The sequence below is a fragment of the Pholcus phalangioides genome, unplaced genomic scaffold (genome assembly GCF_987345545.1).
Source record: "Pholcus phalangioides strain wild (caught in Gottingen) unplaced genomic scaffold, Ppha-v1.0 ptg000008l_1, whole genome shotgun sequence".
NCBI lineage: Eukaryota > Metazoa > Arthropoda > Arachnida > Araneae > Pholcidae > Pholcus > Pholcus phalangioides.
Window position 1 is genome coordinate 16,057,977 of NW_028301601.1, and position 20,225 is coordinate 16,078,201.

General features: G+C 37.6%; 1 long non-coding RNA gene across 1 annotated transcript; it reads right to left on the bottom strand.

Annotated features, from left to right (window-relative positions):
• Window positions 1-991: 991 nt before the first annotated feature.
• LOC149083902 (uncharacterized) lies at window positions 992-3,699 on the bottom strand. Its single transcript, XR_016192927.1, has 3 exons — window positions 3,570-3,699; window positions 2,006-2,253; window positions 992-1,382 (listed from the first exon to the last, which is right to left on the bottom strand). It is a non-coding gene; the product is annotated as an uncharacterized LOC149083902 (long non-coding RNA).
• Between the last annotated feature and the right edge of the window lie 16,526 nt (window positions 3,700-20,225).

The following is a 20,225-nucleotide window of genomic DNA, read 5'->3' on the forward strand; positions in this document are numbered from 1 at the left end:
GGATGATTATTTAAACCACAACATTTCTTTTTGTGTAGACATGGACTCGCTACAAGAGTACTGTGAAAAAAAATGTGAAATTCACTTCATCCAATGTCACATTTTCTCACAAGCGAAGAGCTTCTTTACATTGTGATCTCATTAAATTTAACTTTTGGGATACTGTGCCTATTACCTCTGGCATACAGAAATGTTTCACACATTTCCAATTGAGTTTTGTGGTCTTCCAGTTAGTGCCGTCTTAATGCATAGCCCCCCCCCCCCCCCACCAGGTTTGAGACTGCTCTGCATTTGCAGAAACTTATAACACATACAGTTGTGACATGATGGCATTGGGTTGTATCATTATTGTATATAACTGTCTGAAAGTTTGATGCATAATGGATATGATTATAAGGTATTATTTGTTAAATCTCCTTCACTTGAATACACATTTCAGGTCCTGTTGATGTATCCCTTACTGTTCCTTCCCATCAAGAGGAAACAGCCTCAGCTTCATTGAACAGGACGCCACAACGAAGAAAAAAAAAAAGGATGCTATAGAAGAGCTCATACAGGCACAGGAGGAAACTGCAATAACCTTCAAAGAAGTACCCACTTCTTTAAACATTCTTTCATCACAGTTATGTAACATGTTTAAAGATTTTATTGAAGTATATAAGAAAAATTAAAATTGTGATTTTTTTTTTCCTTTTTATTGATTGAATTTGTATTGCTGTATTTCATTTAGATAGGTCACTTTTTAATCTCCCACAGGAGACTGGAGGATAATATGGCCCTGTTTACAGTTAAATTCAACCATTTAAAAATTCATGAAATGTATGCATCGGCTAACAGAGATCAGGAAATAGCAGATTGTTCATTTTAACTTTCCAAACATATGGAAGGATCAAGATCACTAAAAATATTTTAATAAAAACTATTTCCAAATCTTTTTAAAACCAAAATCAATGAATTCCTCACACCTTGATTAAGTAATGAGTCAACTCTGTTACATTTAGTTTCATTGTGCATTTATTATTTTCTTTTCTTGCAAAATTTGAGGTATGGCAAAAATTTAACTGCCAGCACAATACATTGCAGCATAAAACATTCGAAACACAAGACATTTTATAAGCAATACTACATTCAAAAACTGAAAACATCACAATCAAAAATTCACAAAGATAAAACTTGGAAGACAAACGCAACATTTGTGCATGCCCTTCTGGTCAATAATGCTTTCCCTCCTTATTTTTGACTGCATTCACACATATAGGTTGGAAAAACACACCCGCAGTCAGTGTTTACCGCTCCAAAAAAAAAACCACACAGTTCACTAGCAATAGTCATCATTACCGCTGAGCATCCATTGCCTCGATGTTAAGAGTCAGAAGTTCTGTCTGAAATAATAAAAAAAACTATGTAATGATAGTTAAAAAGACTGCATAGAAGCATGTGAATTATTAAAACCTGACATTGTGTCAGACAGAAATCATTACAAATATCCTGAAATTTAATAATGGGAAAAAAAATTTACATAAAGGGTGAGAACAGTGTTCAGACAACATACGTGTATAGTACTACAAGAATAAATTCTGTTTGATAGTTTGTATAAAGATATCACACCTTTTCTTATTTTATGTCATTGCATAGTGACAGTTTTCATGGAACGTATCATAAATGACTACTAAACCAGACATGCACCTCAGCCATATTGCTCTGTGGAACTTCTAGCAAATCGATACATGTTTGAATGTGTGTGTCCGTGTTGTGAACCTAATGTGAAGCTTGTTTCTGTCTAATGTTTGGTATAGTGATGCCATGTGGCACCCATAGGCATAAACTCATTGAAAATTTGGAGGGAGGGGTTCAGGCTCAAATAATGGTGTCGTATAAATGCAAAAACCATATAACTGGCGCTTTTAAAAAATTAATTCCCCCCCCCCTTTCCACAGACGTTTCCCAAAATTCAAAATCATAAAGGATGATTATTGGCAAGAAGTTGAAATACTATATTTCTCACCAATTGTGCGTTGACGTAGGAAGGCTCTGGATACTTCTTGTCAAACTTTGATGGTGCCACAACAGGTACTCCCAAAAACTCTCTTGCAGGTCGACATATTGGGACATCTCACATACTTATGTAGCATCAACGTATTGATGGCCTCAGTAACTGTATGGATAGAGTTACTCACAGACTGTTCGTACATCCCCAAACTGACGTCTTGACTCAGGCTTCTTTGGTAGGCACCAGTGACATGCACATAGAACCTGCGCAAAAGTCAAACATGAGGTAGTTGTTCAAGATATATTGTAAAACTATTATATTTGAATAAACTAATGTTATGGTAAAGTGCTACGAGAAACTTCTGTTAGAAACAAATGCTAACGAGCTCTCGGAAAATGTAATCATCACCACCCCCCCCAAAACATGAAAAACAATGACATATAGTGTAACTATCGGTTAGTAATGGAATGGTCATTATAACGAGCATATAGACTGTATACCGTATCTCTCACTCATCCCCCCATTGCAAAAGTACAAGGGAAGAACATGCATAAGTGAGAGCAGGGCCGCTACTAGGGGGGGAGCAGATGGGTATCGGGCACTAGACCCGAGGGGGGTGCAAATTTCATTCTGATACCTCTCCAAAACCTTACAAAGGGGCATCAAAATACTCGCTTGCCCCGGGTGACCAAGCATCTAGTTCTGGACCTCAGTGAGAGAGGCATACAAGCGAATAGCATTATTATCCATGCAGTGTGTAATCGCTTCAGTACTCACAAAAATAGGTAAACCATTAAGTGAATATTTCATTGGAACAACTGTGATGGACAAAGGGTGATCTAAATAAAATACTGTAAACTTGTTTAGGGTACTTATTAATTTTACACACACATATATATACATACAGGCAAGGCTTGACAAATGGAAAAAATATTTAGGCGCCAGCGTAATTTCTTAGCTGCCCTGCAAAATTTGGTAATCACAGGTTTGAGGTTGTCTCAAGAACGCAATGGGTCCATGTGCCCCTATTCCGCAGGACCCCTACGCTTGGATCTTTGCCGGTCCTTTCCAGAAAAGGTGAATTTAGAGTGTAAAACAATGAAAAATGATAGAAATCGTCCCCGGGCCCCTTCAGCCCCACCCTTGTGGGTACCATGCATGGGCCTCAGGCAAAGTTATATTCTAGGACCCCCCAATTAACTGAAAGGGCCTGTAGCTTATAAGTTTTATGCTTTCCTCGCGAGAATCATAGCACCAACTCTTACGAGGCCACTTATACACATCGGGTCGTGCCCGGAAGGGGCCCCACGTGTTAAGACGGCACTGCACAGAACTACATATTTTGTGCATGAGTTTTTCAAAATACTTTTATTTTGAAAGCCTAGTGTTTTTTAATGAATATAAAAATTACCTGAAAACATTGTGAACATAAAAAATGTATAGGCCTAAATAGGCTTACGTTAAGTACTTGATTCGTTTTCCATTATTAATAAAAAAGCATTCATTCAAAATGAAACACCACTACAACGAATAATTTCTGATTATAATTATTTTAATTTAAACGTTAATTATTACTTACCTTTCTCTCAACTGTCAGCGGTGTCTCGAGTTCCGACCTATGGGCCAACATCGGCGCAATTCCTCGAACACTTTCCTCGTAGCATTTTTCTTCAACCTAAAAAGGTTCACGAATTCTTTATCCGACAGCTCAAACGCATCTATGACGTATCTATTTCAAACCGGAGCACGTGCAGGCATTTGAGAATCGTAAAAATCATTTAACAACACGTAAGTGTAAGTCCACGCCATCGCCATTGTTAAGCCTACTGAAATAATTGTCCTTCCGCTGAACGAGAGGTTCCCGGCTCTCGTTCACAATTGTCCCTCCCAGCGATCCGCATTTATCGTTCACGAAGAATATGGTCGCAAAAACTTCCCTTTTATCGCTCATAACGAGAAATCGCTGAGTGAACGATAGAATCGTTACCGGGGACAAGTAGATGGTCGAGCCCCAGGATCGCTGGGACAGGAATATAATGGCGGACTACTACTGTAGCATCAAACGAGATTGCCCTCATAAAATCCACAAACGCAAGAGTTATAAGCGCAAGTTCTTGCCTGCAAAGTGCCAGAAAAATTAAATTCGGGAAAAAAAACCTGAAAATGATATTTTTTGAAAAAAAAAAAAAATCTGGACCTTACGGTAAAAAACTGAATTGAGATTTGAAATAAGCATAATCGAATCAGGTAAGATGCAACTTGTATAATGCATCTTACCTAATGAATTCTTAGTATGCATGTATACATGCGACAAAAATTTTGTTCCCCAGTGTTATTAATAACCGATTTTTTTTATCACATTTTTACTGTAACAGATGCATTTTAAAAGGATGCCCTGCAGACTTCGGGCGCGGTAGCACAGGTCGCTACATAGACTAAAGATTATTATTACTCTGTGGGTCGCTAAGATAGTCGCCTAAAGTACCAAAGGATGTTTAGAGGTGTCGCGAGTTCGATACACGGTTCGTCCTTGAAAGGGAACTTTCCTGACACAGCGGCACAACAGAAACGGCGACATGACCACAGAAAAAATTGCTACCGCAGGAAGTCCCCCTATCTCGAGGGGTTAGCCCACCAACCTCTCGATGAGTATAAAAAACAAGCCTGCCGTTCGGAATCGGCAATAAATTGTAGGTCCCGGTCTAATTAGCCCTCGTGTGCAGAAAATGGCCGTGGTGCGGCAAAAATGGTCAAATGAACAGCAGACTTGCCTGTCAAAATTTTTTCCGTGATAAGGATCGTTTATAATCAATAATCAGCAGTGTTTCGCCGAACATTGGTATTATTTTTGGGGAAAATTCTCGAAGTGTTTAATAATAATAATAATAACGTGATCCTCACGTATTCCCAAGGGATCAGCATGATCCATCCAGGGAATTTGTTAGCGTTAGTAAACATCCATGCCCGAACCGGGATTCGAACCCAGACCTGCACAGTGAGAAGCCAGTTCCTTAACCACTCGACTGCCAGGCGGCGATTTATGATTTTAATTTAATGCTTTCTGGATTAAAAAGTAATAAAAATTCTACAATTGATATTGAAATAAAGTAAAATATCGAAAGAAATATCGGCAACAGAGAAAGGAAATTACCCTTGGTGGATTTCTTCTCTGCTATAACAATAACTGGGGGAAATCGAACCCCCAATCGAAAAACGCACCGATTAGTAACATTTGTGCTCTTCTAATTCGTTTTGATATCAGTGATCACCGCAGTGATCAGCCCGATGTCTTGCCACTTTTTACGTCGTACAAGCTGCAGAACATATAAAGAGATGGTATTATTAAAAAAGTGGAAAAATTCAAGAATTTGATTCATCGGTATCTCGACAAATTTTCATTCTGTATCTAGTACGAGGTATAAAAGGAAAAACCCCAAATTTTTCTGATTGATATGTTTTTTAATTGAGGACCTTATAAAAATTTCAATTGCTATATTTAATGTGAGAGCGAAATTATCACACCTCCCATTTTAACTTTGCTGCTGATAGTTTTTCGAATTTCACTTCCAAATTTTAGTATGAACAGTAAAAAGTTTTATTTCTTTCGGACTATTTTCGTGAAACGCCCTGTACACCGAAAATACAAAGTACTTGCTTACATCGGGTTGAAAGTAATATAGCAAAATTTAGAAAATATATTATAATGTGCACGGCAAATGTATAAATACAAATATTCATCACACACATATATATGCCGTGATTTCATCGCGTTTTCCGTGAGTAAATAAGCATTCCCGGTAAAATCAATACAGTGAAACTCGGTTATAACGGCCTTGGTTGTCACGACACCACTATAACTTCAGTAAATTGGTGGCCCCCGTGGAATGAGGACTTCTGGACCACCCTGTATTATAAGATAATAATGAGACTTTTTTGGTCTATCACGTGATATTTCGCTCTTTCCTGAGGGATATTTATTGTTGTTTATTGTTTTAATATTTTACATAAATACAAGATGAAACAAAAAATCAGCCAAGGGGTCTAGAGACCCATACTGGATGATACATTGCAAATTTATAATGAATAATAAGCAACACAAGGGCGCATAACTAATTTCAAAACATACTAAACTACAGTGTGATCCAAAAGTCACAAGAATTTTGAAAACTTAATGACTTTTTAAATATGTACAATAGAAAGATGCAGTTTTCACAGATATGCTTAGAAATGCCTATGATTTTATTTTTCATAATGAAAAAAATATCGGAATAGTTACGTTTTTTTCAACAGATGGCTCTATTATATAATGTCAAAAAGTACTTAACATGCGTTTCATAGGCTTTGTGTAACATCCGCACGAGGATGTTGCTCGAAATGCAAGGATGCCAGCTCATTACAAATGAGTCTGGCATGTGTGATTAATATAGTCGGACCCTGATATAATGATTAAAAAAATTCTACGATCGTACTTCGATATAATGATACAGTCATCGCGAGCTTGTATTACTGGAGAGAGTATGACGTCAGCGGTCTCCGCCTCGGCAGTACTGTGAACGGTGTCCCCAACATCTCCGTCGGAAGATCCCGTGACTCGGTGAAAACAAACACGATCCCAATGTTAAAATTTCAGATTTTAGCATAGAAATGCGAAAATTACGTGGCATTTTCCACCACTTCAATAATTTTAAAAATTGAATTGAATTTTTGATTTTCGAAACATTGAGTTTGCTTAGAAATACGAATCCCAGAAAATTAAATATAAAATAATGAGCCAGACCAAAAACTTTTGAGGTGGGTATCCATTCAATAACATTGATTTCAGCTTTTTATTTATATGTTCTCAAGCACGAACATGAGAATAAATATCTCCGTATTGTCTTATATTATCCAATTGCATCAATCCAAACAGTTTAGGATGTTTTTAAATTAATTATGGGCCCCATATAAATTACACTGAAGAAATTCCGCAGCTTTAATTAAGCATTTTTTGAACAGAAAAACAGGCGGATCAATAACTTGAACTTAAAAAGAAAAATTCTAAGTATCGAGATCTCATAAAAAATTAAAAAACGATTCATTTCCATGTTTTTTAAATTTAGATTTGTTCCTTTATGAGTCGCACAGGAAGTCGCCATATTGGTTACCTTGTATGTCCCTCAAGAAAGAAGGAAATATCACGTGATCCAAAAAGCTTCGTAGGAGTTTGAAACAATAAATGAAAAAATAATTTCAGCATCGATGAAATAATTCCAAAATTAATGAAAGAGAGAATTCTAAAATTAATGAAAGAAAGAATTCTAAAATTAATGAGATATAATTTCATAATCAATGAAAGAAATTATTCCAGTACTAATGGAATAAATAATTTAATCTTTTTTCATCTTAGATGAGTTTTCTGTATCCTTTTTTTAATCTTCAAAACCCAATATTTAGAGACCGAACTGTTCATTTCTATGGGCAAACGAACTTTGTTTTCACCGAGTCACGTGATTTCTTTGCATTTGATGTGTATGCTGTCGCGGCGGCTGGATGCTCCCTCCAGTAATACAAGCTCGATGGATACAGTACATGTGTGTATGAAATATCATTGTAAAGTACAGGGTGGGCAAAAAGTCCGTAGAAACTTAAAAAATTCATAAAAACCGGAAAAATAACCGAAATGGAAAACGGTTTGCAGGATTAGCATCGCCAGATCCAGGAATTTTATTTTACGAAAGGAAAAAAATATAATTTAAAAATTAGCCGATAGGTGGCACTGACGTCCACGAGTCAAAGAAAAAATACGCAGATAACGAAAAAATAGAATGCCCCCAAATCGTTTATTACAACAGTATGTGTATAATGTGTATATGCACAACAGGAGTAACACATTACAGGCGAGTCATATATCTAGCAACGGCTAAGTGTAGTAGGTCCACATACACGTTTTTTCAAACGGTGAACCGCAAAGTCAATCATACATTTTCACATATGTCCTACGAAATGCAGATTAACAAAATATTTCTGAATTTTCCTGATGCAAGCACTTACATAAGATTTTCATTGTGATGTTGATGTTACGTGCGGTAACAGTGATAAATCCGGTTATTATACATATTAAAAGGTTAACAGACATAATCACCGAACATTTTAGTAAGATTGATAAATTTTCCGCGAACTTTTCATCACTTTTACCGGCAATTATACATAGTACCCAAGCGTCGTTGGTAAACATGATAAAGCATATACTATACATGTATTGTACCATTATATCGGGATACGAACGTAAAATTTGTTATCATTATATCGGGTCTGATATAATGATATATTCATCACACATACTAAACTTATTTGTAATTAATGGACCCCTGGATCCCGTTGTGCCCACTCATTAATTAAGATACCACTGTGTGAATCTAGATTCCGCAGAATGACTTGGCCCTCGGGTTTTATCGGGTTGTTTTTTTTTTCTGCAATGCCTGGAAGGTTGTCCTAAAACGACCTCCCAGTATAGCGTCTATTTTCCGTAGAAGGAGGGTCATTATAACGAACGTCGACTGCAATACGTACATGAGCAAGACCGTGTTAATTTCCCCGTCGGATATTATCAGTCTCGGTCGATTCAATTATTTCACTCGAGTGGCCGCACGCAGATGTTCGTAGCTGGTTATCGCAGCTGATAACAACGATAGCAAGCACCACTCTGATGAGAAAAAACTCATTCCCCAAGAAACAATCAGTGATTTCATGGAGCAACAACATCGCGGCGAAACTGTTATTATACGTGTAAAGGGCTGTACCAAAGTACCTCCAGGAAATGTTTTTCTATCTTTGATTCCAGGGCTTGTCGTAATGCAACGATGATTCGTTTCATGTGGGGAAAGGAATCAATATTGATTCTGAATTGACGGACGGTGGATGCGAACTACAGTTACAGTAAAAGCCCGTTATAACGAGCATGGCATATAGCGAGAATCTCGCTATTACGAGAGATTCGCACATGATTGTCAAAGAGCATTGTCGTAATGTTAAAGAAAATAAGTGTTAGGCGGGGCGTGTGTGATGTTTCGGATATTTCGCCCCAGCGATTACCTCGCCTGTCCTGAACGTGTGAGTGAGAGAGTGGATGTGGAGTGACCACTTTCGAATATTTGACAATAAAGGAATTTTTTGTTTGTAATTAGAATTTACCCCTAATATTATCAGCTGTTTGATAATAAATAACTTGTGTTTAATAATAACAAAGTGTAACACTTTGTTGTACTCTAATAGTTAAAAACCATATTTTTTAGAATCAATTTTCTATATTTTCCAGTTGAAATAATGATATGTAATAAAAATAAACCTAACATAACTTTACCAAACTATAAAAGAAAAAGTACGACAGAATCGTATTTCTCTCAAATTTCTCGAAATTTCTCTGTGTTCCCATGAAAAAAAAATACCCAGGAACTCCTTAATAACTACCATTCAGAAAGTAAAACTGAATAATGGAACAGTTTTCGGTTTTCAAATATAGAGTCGCAATTTCGAAATCTATTAAGAGATGTTTGAATTTCTATTCCGAAGATTTTAGAAAGTAGAAGAATCGCTCCTCCTCGTCTCCTGCTGAGACATTTTGAATGGAGAACGTTTTCGCGACTGCTTTTGTATCCATCTTTTTTTTTTTTATCGGTCTGAAAGTACTGTGCAGTATCCTGTCGTGGAACGTAAACGTCAGACATCGGTTGAAAAAAAAAAAAAACTATCCATTGCAGTCGAAGTGTGGAAATGTTATTTCTCGAATCTTTTACATTAGAATACATCAAACATTCAATTCGAAAATATCGAAACTATCTTTTTTACGAGCTCTAGTTAGACAGGATAGCACAAGAAACCAAACACGTTAGTTGTTAATATCTTCCTTTGGTAGGTTTTTAGTAAAAAAGTTTAATTACTAAATTTTCAACTCAAATTATATAATTCATTAACACTAGAAATACAGAATATACTCACACGCGGGGGCATTCAAAAATCATTATTTAAATTATTAATTTCAATAACCTCTTAGAGTTGACCTTCAGGAGGAGCAATAATATTTATTCACTATAACTTTGCGACTTTATAATTATGTATATTTTTTTTTAATTCATAACATTTTCTGTTGTTTGTGTTGCGAGTTTCATTTTTCTCCCCCATATAATTTTCATTTAATCCTTTAAACGTCATTGACGAGATATCTCGCTTCCTTAAAAGCCTCTCATTCTAACATTGACAATCCCAGATATTTTGTAATGTTGATTTCTCCATGGAAAACTTTTCTTAGTACCCCTTATGTGACTTTGTACCTGCTGAGGAAATCCTTCTTCATTACAAAAAAATATGTAGCATTTTGAAAGTTTTCCGGTGATATCTGCTGTGCCGCTTAAAGGGTTAATGTTTTGTTCATTTTATACATTTCTCGTCATCCGTTAAGAATTTTGTCTTCTTTGTGCTGTGTGTTTCTTCTTTGTTTTTTTTTATCATTCCGTGTTTCACTTGGCATTCGCAATTTTGTCTTGTTTATATTATATACCCCTTTTTTTTAACCCCTTCGCGTGCAAGCTGTTGCCGATAAATTTAAATGATTTGTATTAGACTTATAGACAATAAATATGATAGCCTTGTTCACACTTTAAAGAAAGAAATTTAAAGAAATTGATAAGGGTGGGGTAGAACAGAACAGACAGTACATAATTAGATAATAGAGTTACAGAGAGGTAACAGTACCTTGCTTTTTCGCCCTCACCTGCGTGTTCTCTTTCTCACTTCCATGTACTTACGGTATATATTACAAGGATTAGTTCTAAGGAAGATACATTATACGTGTGGGGGATGCCGTGGAGAACGAGGAAGAGGGAAAAGCAAGGAGAACAGAGAAGGGGAAAGCACACACACACACACACAATTTTTTCCATAGGGTTACAATAAAGCGATACAATAATACGATGAGGAAAAAAGCGGTTGGAGAAACAGTCAGCTGGATTGAACACTGGCATTCGACTGTCATTTGGACGCCATATTACGTCCCTGATCGTAAAGGGATTAATGTTTTAGTTCATGTATTTTTTATTTGATTCCTTAATTATCATGTAAGCTTTCAATCACCCGTACAGGCATCATAGCCTCTGGATGGTAAATATATTTTACAAAAATTAATTTTAAATCTTTCTGTATGTGTGAAAATGGAATAAATTTGATTTGAAGTGTGGATGACAACGCGGACCATATTTACTCAAGACGAATGCAGCACTTCAGAATAATAAATGCAGAAAAATATGACACATTGCCAACTCTCCTCAAAACAACTGCGAATCTTTTCCAAAACATGATAACCGTAATAAAAAAAAAAATCACCGTCTAATTATAAAAGAAACAGCTTAGTTTTTGAATTCAAATATCTCGGATCGAATGTGCGGTGAGGAAAAATTTATTGATGAAAAAAATAACATTTGCTTATGAGGGTGAGAAAAAATTTTCAAGTGAGCTTTTTTTTTTGAAATCACAAAAAAAAAAACGAGACTGCGAAATACGGGGAAGTTCCGTAAACAACTGGTCGAATGGTCACTCTATAGTTGTTATACTATACTGTGATATTTTTGAAAATATGGGCACCGTCTTAAAAATAGCGAAAAATACTGACATTGTTTTAAGTAATGAAAAATACATGCTGCGAAAGTTTATTTAAAATGAAAAAAAAGGACGTATTTCTTAAATACTGGATAACGCGGACACCGTTTCAAACAATGAATAATGCGGACCCTGTTTTTCAAACAATAAATAATGCATACAACTACAGTTTTAAGCAATGTAAAAAATGAAAACACATTTTAAGCACTAAATAATGTTTATAATTAATTGTCTAAATAATGCTCTGTTTCGAGCAATAAAAATAAAGACACTATTTCGAATAATGAAAAATAACGACACTGTTTCGAATAATGGAAATTACGGACACTGTTTCGAATAATGAAAAATGAGGACACCGTTTCAAACAATGAAAAACGGGGACTGCTTCAAACAATGAAAAATACGGACTCGTCTATTTTATCAAAGTGTGGTACAAGCAGGACGTTCGAAATACGTACTATATCTGCACTAAATCAGACGTCTGATAACACCTAAATTTAGATCTTTTTTTGTGTTGAAATAACACGCGCAGAGAAAGCATAGAACAGGGCTTCAAACCGAACAGCGTCTATATTGGGCGAGCCATTCTAATTTTATATTCGCCCATTTCCTGATCACACTTTTCAAGATAAAAGAACGCGAGCTCGTAAAGTTTCCGATCAATCCCAATTTGCTACGAAAGAACTGCCATAAGAATTCAGTAAAATATGAAGCTAAAGAAGTTGGGGGGGGGGGGAAACATCGAATGGTCAGTAGTAGACGGACCAACGCCTGGCGTGTGAAACGGTGGTTTCGGACTGGAATGTGTCAAGATTATGACGGCTTCATTATTCCCAGAGAAAGGTTTTATAACCCGTTCACACCCAAATCGATCAGAGCTGCATCACCCTTTTGGGTCTTTTTCGGTTATTGGTTCACGTGTGTGGTTTTATACTGTAGCAGCGGCAACGCGGGACGTGATCCGAAGGTCGTTCGATCGAAGGGATCGAATCCATATCTAAACAAAGTCCCGATCAGGATTTTTCTAGAAAAGACTATGCCTGCAACGCAGGAATTTGTTTACTGGTGGACAGCTCTCGAAATTCTAAATGTACGACACTCCAAGCTCCTTGAAATGGAAACGCTTATCCGATTTGCATTACGATAATCGGATTTACAAAATATCAAACTATTTCATTTTTTAGGAGTAAAATTTAATAAAAATGAAATTTTTTGCTGTCCTTAACATCCTCTAAATTTGTAGCCACAAATCCGCTTGTGAAGGACGTTGCATGAAAGCAAATCCCTAGAAACATGCAAGTCAGAATCCTATAAAATGCGGGGTGCAAGATCAGCAGCTCCTTTCTGAATTGTTCTGTTTCTGGCACTTGCATAAGGCTTTGATTGTGATGTTGACATTGGTGGATAAAGTGAATTTATGAAATTAGTGACATTTTTTTTAACCTCAGTCAGAAATCGCCGCCTGAAGCTTTCAATGTTTCGGACATATAACAGATTGAGGAAAGCTTCAAGTCCAATAACTTCCACTGAGCTGGTGTTTAGCGTCCTCTATCATCAAAAACTTAACTTATTCCTCCCCACGTTCTAAAAAAGTTCCCCTTCCGGAAGAATAATTTCTTCGCAAACCACATTCAAATATACAAATTCCTTCGATTTTTATGAATTTTTAAGCTATTTACGAATTTTTGTAACAGCCTGTAGATAGAGCTCATGATATCCAGGAGATTATGAAATACAACAATTCTCTTCTACTGCTGATTCACAAATCACCAAGATTTTGCCAAATTGTTAAAGCCATGTGATTAGGGAGCTGCATCGTAGCTGGATGAGAAGGGCGACGCTTGTGCCAAAAAAAATTGTGTCCAATCACGTCAGTAATAAAAACCACACAAAGAAATCAAATGATAGTCGATGCAGAGCTTCATGTCATAGAAACATTGTGCAAAGAAGCATTTTTACATTGAATTCTAATTTCTCAGTGAATTCAATTTCTCACTTGAAAATATAGAATTTTTTTCGGTTGTGGGTTCGGGAGATATAGGGCAATAACTTTCTATTTGAAAGTTAAAGGACAAGGGGGGGGGGCAGTATAAAAATTTATTTTATTTTTTTGCTTGCGACACTGTATTTTCACTTTCAAAACTGGTTTCGAGTAATTTTTGAACGTATCTTGAGTATTTTTTAAATTGAAACTATATATACTTCTACGATGGACGGTTGATGAGATATAGGTCACATTAGCACTTACGGTATACCCCGTATAAAACTTAAATGGATGTGCAGCATAAATAATATAAAATTTCTTTGTATCATAAAACCACATTGACGCCAAAACCAACAGCTTGAGTTTGAAAGACTTATGAGAAATAGTTTTTTACTAGATAGGTGGCAGCAGAGGTCCCAACTCAACGATATTTCTCTTAGCTGAAAATATACAGTAAGTATAAAAACATAGTAAAAAACCGGGGTAGAAAAATTACGACGATGTTTTTTAGCATTGAAATGAGCAGTATACGGCATCACGCCATGTTGACGCTTCACACCGTTTCGGTTTCAAACGGACATCCAAATTCATTTATAGAATTGTAATAGATGTATTTGTTTTTTTATTTTTGATTGGTAACATGAACGAACACCATGAATGAATGAATGCCAGGGTCTCTGCCACCGGACTTATCCCGTTGCCGAGATCTCTTCCAGCCTAGCTTCGTGGCTGAGTCTGGAACAAAGTGAGTGCGCCTAACAGTCTGAGTGTGTAGCTTGTGTTGTGTATGATATTTCAGTGCCGCCATCTATACTTCAAATTGTGAGTGAAGTGTAATGATTGAATATTTGTAACGTTGTAGGCCTGTTGCTCTCTGCGGCGAGACTTTTTAACGGGGAGATCGGCTCGCATTCGTGCCTTGAAGTTGGGAACCACAGAAAACCAACCTCAGCCGACCACCACTGTGGGGTTCGAACCCGGATCCTCGCATCGCGAGTCCGTCACTATAACCACTCGACCACCACAGCGGCATGAACGAACGCCAGAACTTTGTCACTGGACTTATCCTGTTGCCGAGATCTCTTCCAGTCCAGCTTCGTGGCAGAGTCCGGATCACTTTATTTTTTTGAATCGAAAAGGGAAAAAAAAATTAACAAGCATACAAAATATTTACAATATACTGTAATTATAATCCTCGGACAATTGGGTACTGTCGCGATTAACGGATTCTGTGGTGATAACAGGTGAGGTAGAGTTGGATTCCGGGGTTCCGCTAAGAAGAGTGAAGGTATATTTTAGAAGGAGGGGTGGGGGGTCAGTAAAAACAGCTTTTTATACGGACGCTCTGTGTGCTCAAAAAATCAATTAGAAAGTTGTCGCCCTGTATCTCCCGAGTCCAAAAAAAAGGAAATTCCTCGTTTCCAAGTGGAATATTTGAATTCAAAAAAATTGGAGAAAAGCCTAGAAAAAACGGTATAAAAACTAACGGAAAATGTTCTCCCCCCCCCCCCCATTGATGCTCTTCTTTCCCAATATTTCTCTGGTTTTTGAATTCGAATATTTCAGTGAATACACGTGGAAACGTGGATTTTCTTTTCTTTTTTGGCCTCGGTAGAGACAATGAAACAACTTTCTAACTTGGTTTTTGAGCACAAAGTGTCCGTATGAGAAGTTAATTTTTAATATCTATACAACTCCCTAGCAATATGAACGACGTATCTAACGTCCGCATGTTATTTAGATACTTTTCCAATTTGAAGCAAGCTTCTAGGATCAACTGTTGGACAGTAAATTGCGGTTCGAGATATTAGCTATGCACCCTGTATATTCACCGACTTACCTGTGATTGAAATTCTCGATTTTTGCTTATTTTTCAAGATTGAATCACCTGTAGTATTTCAAAGGCAGCACGAAAGTAATTGTGCAAAAAAGTGACGGAAAACAAGAATTTCAGTCATCGATTTCTCACCGAATTTCATTTACGCGGTAAATTTCTTCCAAAATTATAATTTAAAAAGTATTAGTTTCACTAACTGGCATTTTTAAGATTGAGAGCCGTATACAAAGACGATTTTCATGTTTCCCACTGTTATCTTAGATACGTAACTTTACAGCTCCCTCTATCCGCAAGTTATTTTAAGCAGAAAGGACTTATCACCGGGCGATCTCCCCGGGCGGCAACTTTGAGTGTAGAGGTAAATTTCCGGGGGAAACAAAAAACACCGTTGGAAAATCATCGACAGTGGAAGAAGTGAGAAAATTACCATTTTTCTCCCCCCTGACAAAATTACTCTTACTTCCAGTTACGGCACCGGGCACCTCGTATAACGTTACATCGGTGATTCTATGCAAGATAACTGAAAAAAAAATTCAAATTTATGTCGGAAAACAAAACATGCAGTTTAAATTACCCAAGAAACTTACTCGATTAACAAACGAAATAAAATTTCATGAACCTTACATCAAATTTAGAGTATAAAGTGATCCGAGTCCGTTCATGTTTTGATCTCATCTCCCTGTTTTAAAATGCAGACTCAGAAAAAGGATTCTTTAGCTGCACAATCAACAGCGAATACGTCAGCATTGTCCCGACAGAAGCAAGGATGAAACTTTTCGTGAGGTAGAACATTTTACATCCGCTATAAGCAATCGTTCGTTTTTCTACAGTCTCTATGAGAAATTCTTCACCACCTCGATGTTTATTCAGGCAGTCACCAGAAAGGTTGATCCTCAACTCCGATTTCAACCTGTTTCCTTCTTCGTTGAACTCGGCTGACACTTGTAGCATACAGAAGTAGCTAACCGTGACGATGGACACGTGGACGCCGAACGAGATGCAATTCGACGGGCTGTAGCACACGGTTCGATCCACACCGAAGAGGATAGATATACTGAAGAGTAGCACACAGAACGCCTTCGCCGCGTAAACCGCGACTGGGAAGTTCATCAGGTCTTCGGCTTCGTCGAGGACATCGCTGACGACACGGTACTTGCTGAAGAGTACTTTGACGTTTCGCGAGGGATCTTTAGATTTCATTCTGAGGATAGTCAGCAGATCTTTCGTTTCGGAACACATGCATAAATGATACAAGACGAACGCGTTCTGTAGAAACATATGCGTCGCAGTAGTCAGAAACACAGTCACGAACGTGCCGAACCAAATCGTTATCTTATAATCGTCATTCCGGAATGGATAGATGATGTCGTAATAACTGAGATGCATTACCATATCATCGTAAATATATTTGAGGGTCATATCCAGCGGTACATGAAACAACGACATTACTGCAATCATTATCTGCGACACACTATTTCTGAATGAGGTTCTCGGAATCCGGCCGACGCGTTTTTGGGCGAAATATATCTTACTTAAAAGCATGCGCATCTTCTTCCGTCTGATGACGATACTCCACCAGAATGTGATGTGTATCAAAAACTGCCCTATAATCGCGAACGTATTCATTTGTGAGTTTATAGTAGCTTTGACGACTACCACGCAAAACTGAGCGCTGTAAACGAGGAGACTGCAGATTATTAATAGTGCTCTGAACGGGAGGAGACATCTTTCATTTCTCACTAGACCACTGCCAAAGTCTATGACAGAAATCCCGATGAGAGCTAACTTGAAGGACAAACCTTTGACCAATTGCTCACTCCGAGGCATATCGGAGACCTCAGAAGGTTTACCGAATGTGAATTTCTTCATAACTGAAAGTAGTTTCTACAATGTCTATACGTGATCACTCATATTCGAGTATTTCTTCGATGTCAATTGTCGAATGTAGTCCAGTTCGTATTGTTATAACGTCAGCAAACAACACAATCTATCATGAGAGGATTACATCTCTCTAATCATTGAAATCAACATTTGCCTAACCAACCGACATCGGCAACAGCAGTTAAGCATCAAACTTGATCTGAAGGATAGGAGCCATCAACGACTGGAGGTGCTCAGCCTCGAAATGATGACAGAACACGATTCATATTCATATTGGAATATCTATTTATCTCTTCTGTGTTTAGGGCGAAAGACACGCAATCGCTTGGATTGTTTTCATGGGATTATAATTACATCAAGATGTCTCCTCTCCGTATCAATATACTCATTCCGTACATCAACATGTATTTAGTGTCTCAAATCATGAAACATAGCATTTGCATTACCCATTAACGCACAAAAAAATGATCAATACCGTTTTTCTCCTTTCGCCTTTAATGCCATTCAACGATTTTCAATGAATAACAATTAATCTGCGTGTCAAAGCGTAATTTCTTTATTTATGACATGAATGTCGCTCTCCACTTGTTAATACTTGTATTTCTTTATTGATAAATCCAAAGGCATTTCTCACAGCGCCCCCAATGCATATATCGGCATATAATGAATTACATTCATGTGTATAGAATGAGTTGCTCCGTAAGTAACACGCCTTCGTGTGATTGTCTTTGTTTTTAGATCTTATTATAGTAAATGTCACCATAGAGAAAGATAATGTGTTTTCGTTTTAACACACACTCGTGGTTTTGTATGTTACATAATACTTCTTTGTTTCATTGACATTGCAAATACATATTTGCTTGAAAATATTCATGTATTGCACACCGACACGCTAGACGAATTTTCCTCGTTAAAAAAAGGACATTTTCAATAAACTTTGTTGTTATGAGACCTTGGTTACAACGAAAAACATTTTTGGAATCTTTGATGTGGTTGTAAGTTTGAATATGAACCCTGCTCTAAGGTCAAGAACCCCATGCTCTAACGTATTTATGTTGTTAGTGAGCTTGTTTCGTGTTCTTGCTAATGCTGCCTCCTGTGTTCCATATTTTGAAGTAAAGATGGTAAATGCTTGAATTTTCTCGTTATGCAAGTATCGCTTCGAAGGTCTGCCAGCTCTTGGCGGAGTGACTTTTTCAAATGGCAGACCGGCTCGCATTCGTTCCTCGGAGTTGGAAAACTCCAGAAAACCAATTTTAGCTGACCACTGTGTCCTGCAAACGGGGTAGGAACGTGAACCCTCACGATGATAGTAAACAGCTGTAGGCCCCTGTCTAATAAGCCCTCGTGTGCAGAAAATGACCGTGATGCGACAAAAATGCTCAAATGAAGGCAAACATCTTAAATGGTGAATGAAGTGCAGGCGGTTCTTAACCTTAAGATTCAGTGAAGACGGACATCTTAAGCTCCGAATGAAACGGAGGCAAGCGAATCAATGGCGATGTGTTAGAGGAGTCACTTGTTGTGCAAGTGTATGTCACGGGACAGACAAATTTCTTCCATATTATTCTGCCCTTGAAGAGGGGGCAATTGCCCCCTCTTCAAGGGCAGAATGATATGCGGATCCGCGCAAGAATGGAAGCCTTCTTAGTTACAAGACTGTTCCACAGAACCGAAATGAGCATGAATATTTCTCAAATATAGATGTTTTTACCGCAACACAATGGAAAATTCTACAGCTTTTTTTACCACGGAAAGCACAAGTTAGAAACCTATGTTTTGCAGACAGCGCATTGAATATTCAGATAATACCAGTAAACGATCCACGTATATTTGTTCACCAGCTCGGGATACGAGTGTTTATGGAATGATTCTGGTACAGTATACATTAAATATCGCTTGGTTAGATCGGGAAGATGGATATTTGTTCAATCGCTGGGCAATAATAATTTAGTCAATGACCGAAACATCTCTCCTTCCATTTACCGGATACAGAAGCCGCTTTCTCTCTATAACAGTGTTTACCGAGCAGCTTACAGATAAGTGGCAGTTTCTCACACTAACCACACACGCTCTCGTTACGACAAATTATGCGCGAGTGCAAATAGCGACCCACTCAGAATATGCCATCTCTCTCTCTCTCTCCGAGACCTCGAATTTCAACTATTTAACCAGAGGGTTTGGAGAACTTCCTCAAAGAGAGGTTAGACGCTGATATAAGCTGAAGGAAGGACTGTGTAAACACATGTTACCTTCGCAAGAGCTCTGACAAGTTGATAATTTTGTGTGTCCAGGAAACTTTGAGGCAATTCGATCCTGTTCATGCGTCTCACGTACCAGATGTATACGTTGTTCAGACACTCGGTATTCATATTTGATGCCTGTGTTTACGTGTTAGAATGCACCTTGTGGATGGGACTTTCACGAGCCTCCAACCTGATGCGCGTATTACTGAATGCATGTAACGTATAATGGGGGCCTCATGATAATGAGAGAACTTATAATATAATTTTACAGAGTGACTAGAGGGAGGGCTTTTGCGTCCTGACTCCTGAATAGGGCTTTAAATGTTGATTACCCTCTCGAGAAAAAAGTCATGCAATCATGGGTCCCCGAATTCGTTTCGACGGTCCTTTTAATACATCAAATGCACAGCATTACTATTGAATCCGGGTCATCGGCGGTAAATAATTCACACAATATTTACACACACACATTCCTATGAGGAATTGTTAACGAATTGACACTTGCTGGAACGTGTGTGTGTATATATATGTGGCGTGGCAGATAAAAAATATTTCTTTCTTACCTGAAAACAGCGTGTGCATTCTAGAGTGTATTTTTATCTACTTATATTTTTTCTACTCATTATTTCGATACAGCGATGATGGTCTTTAAATGAAAAA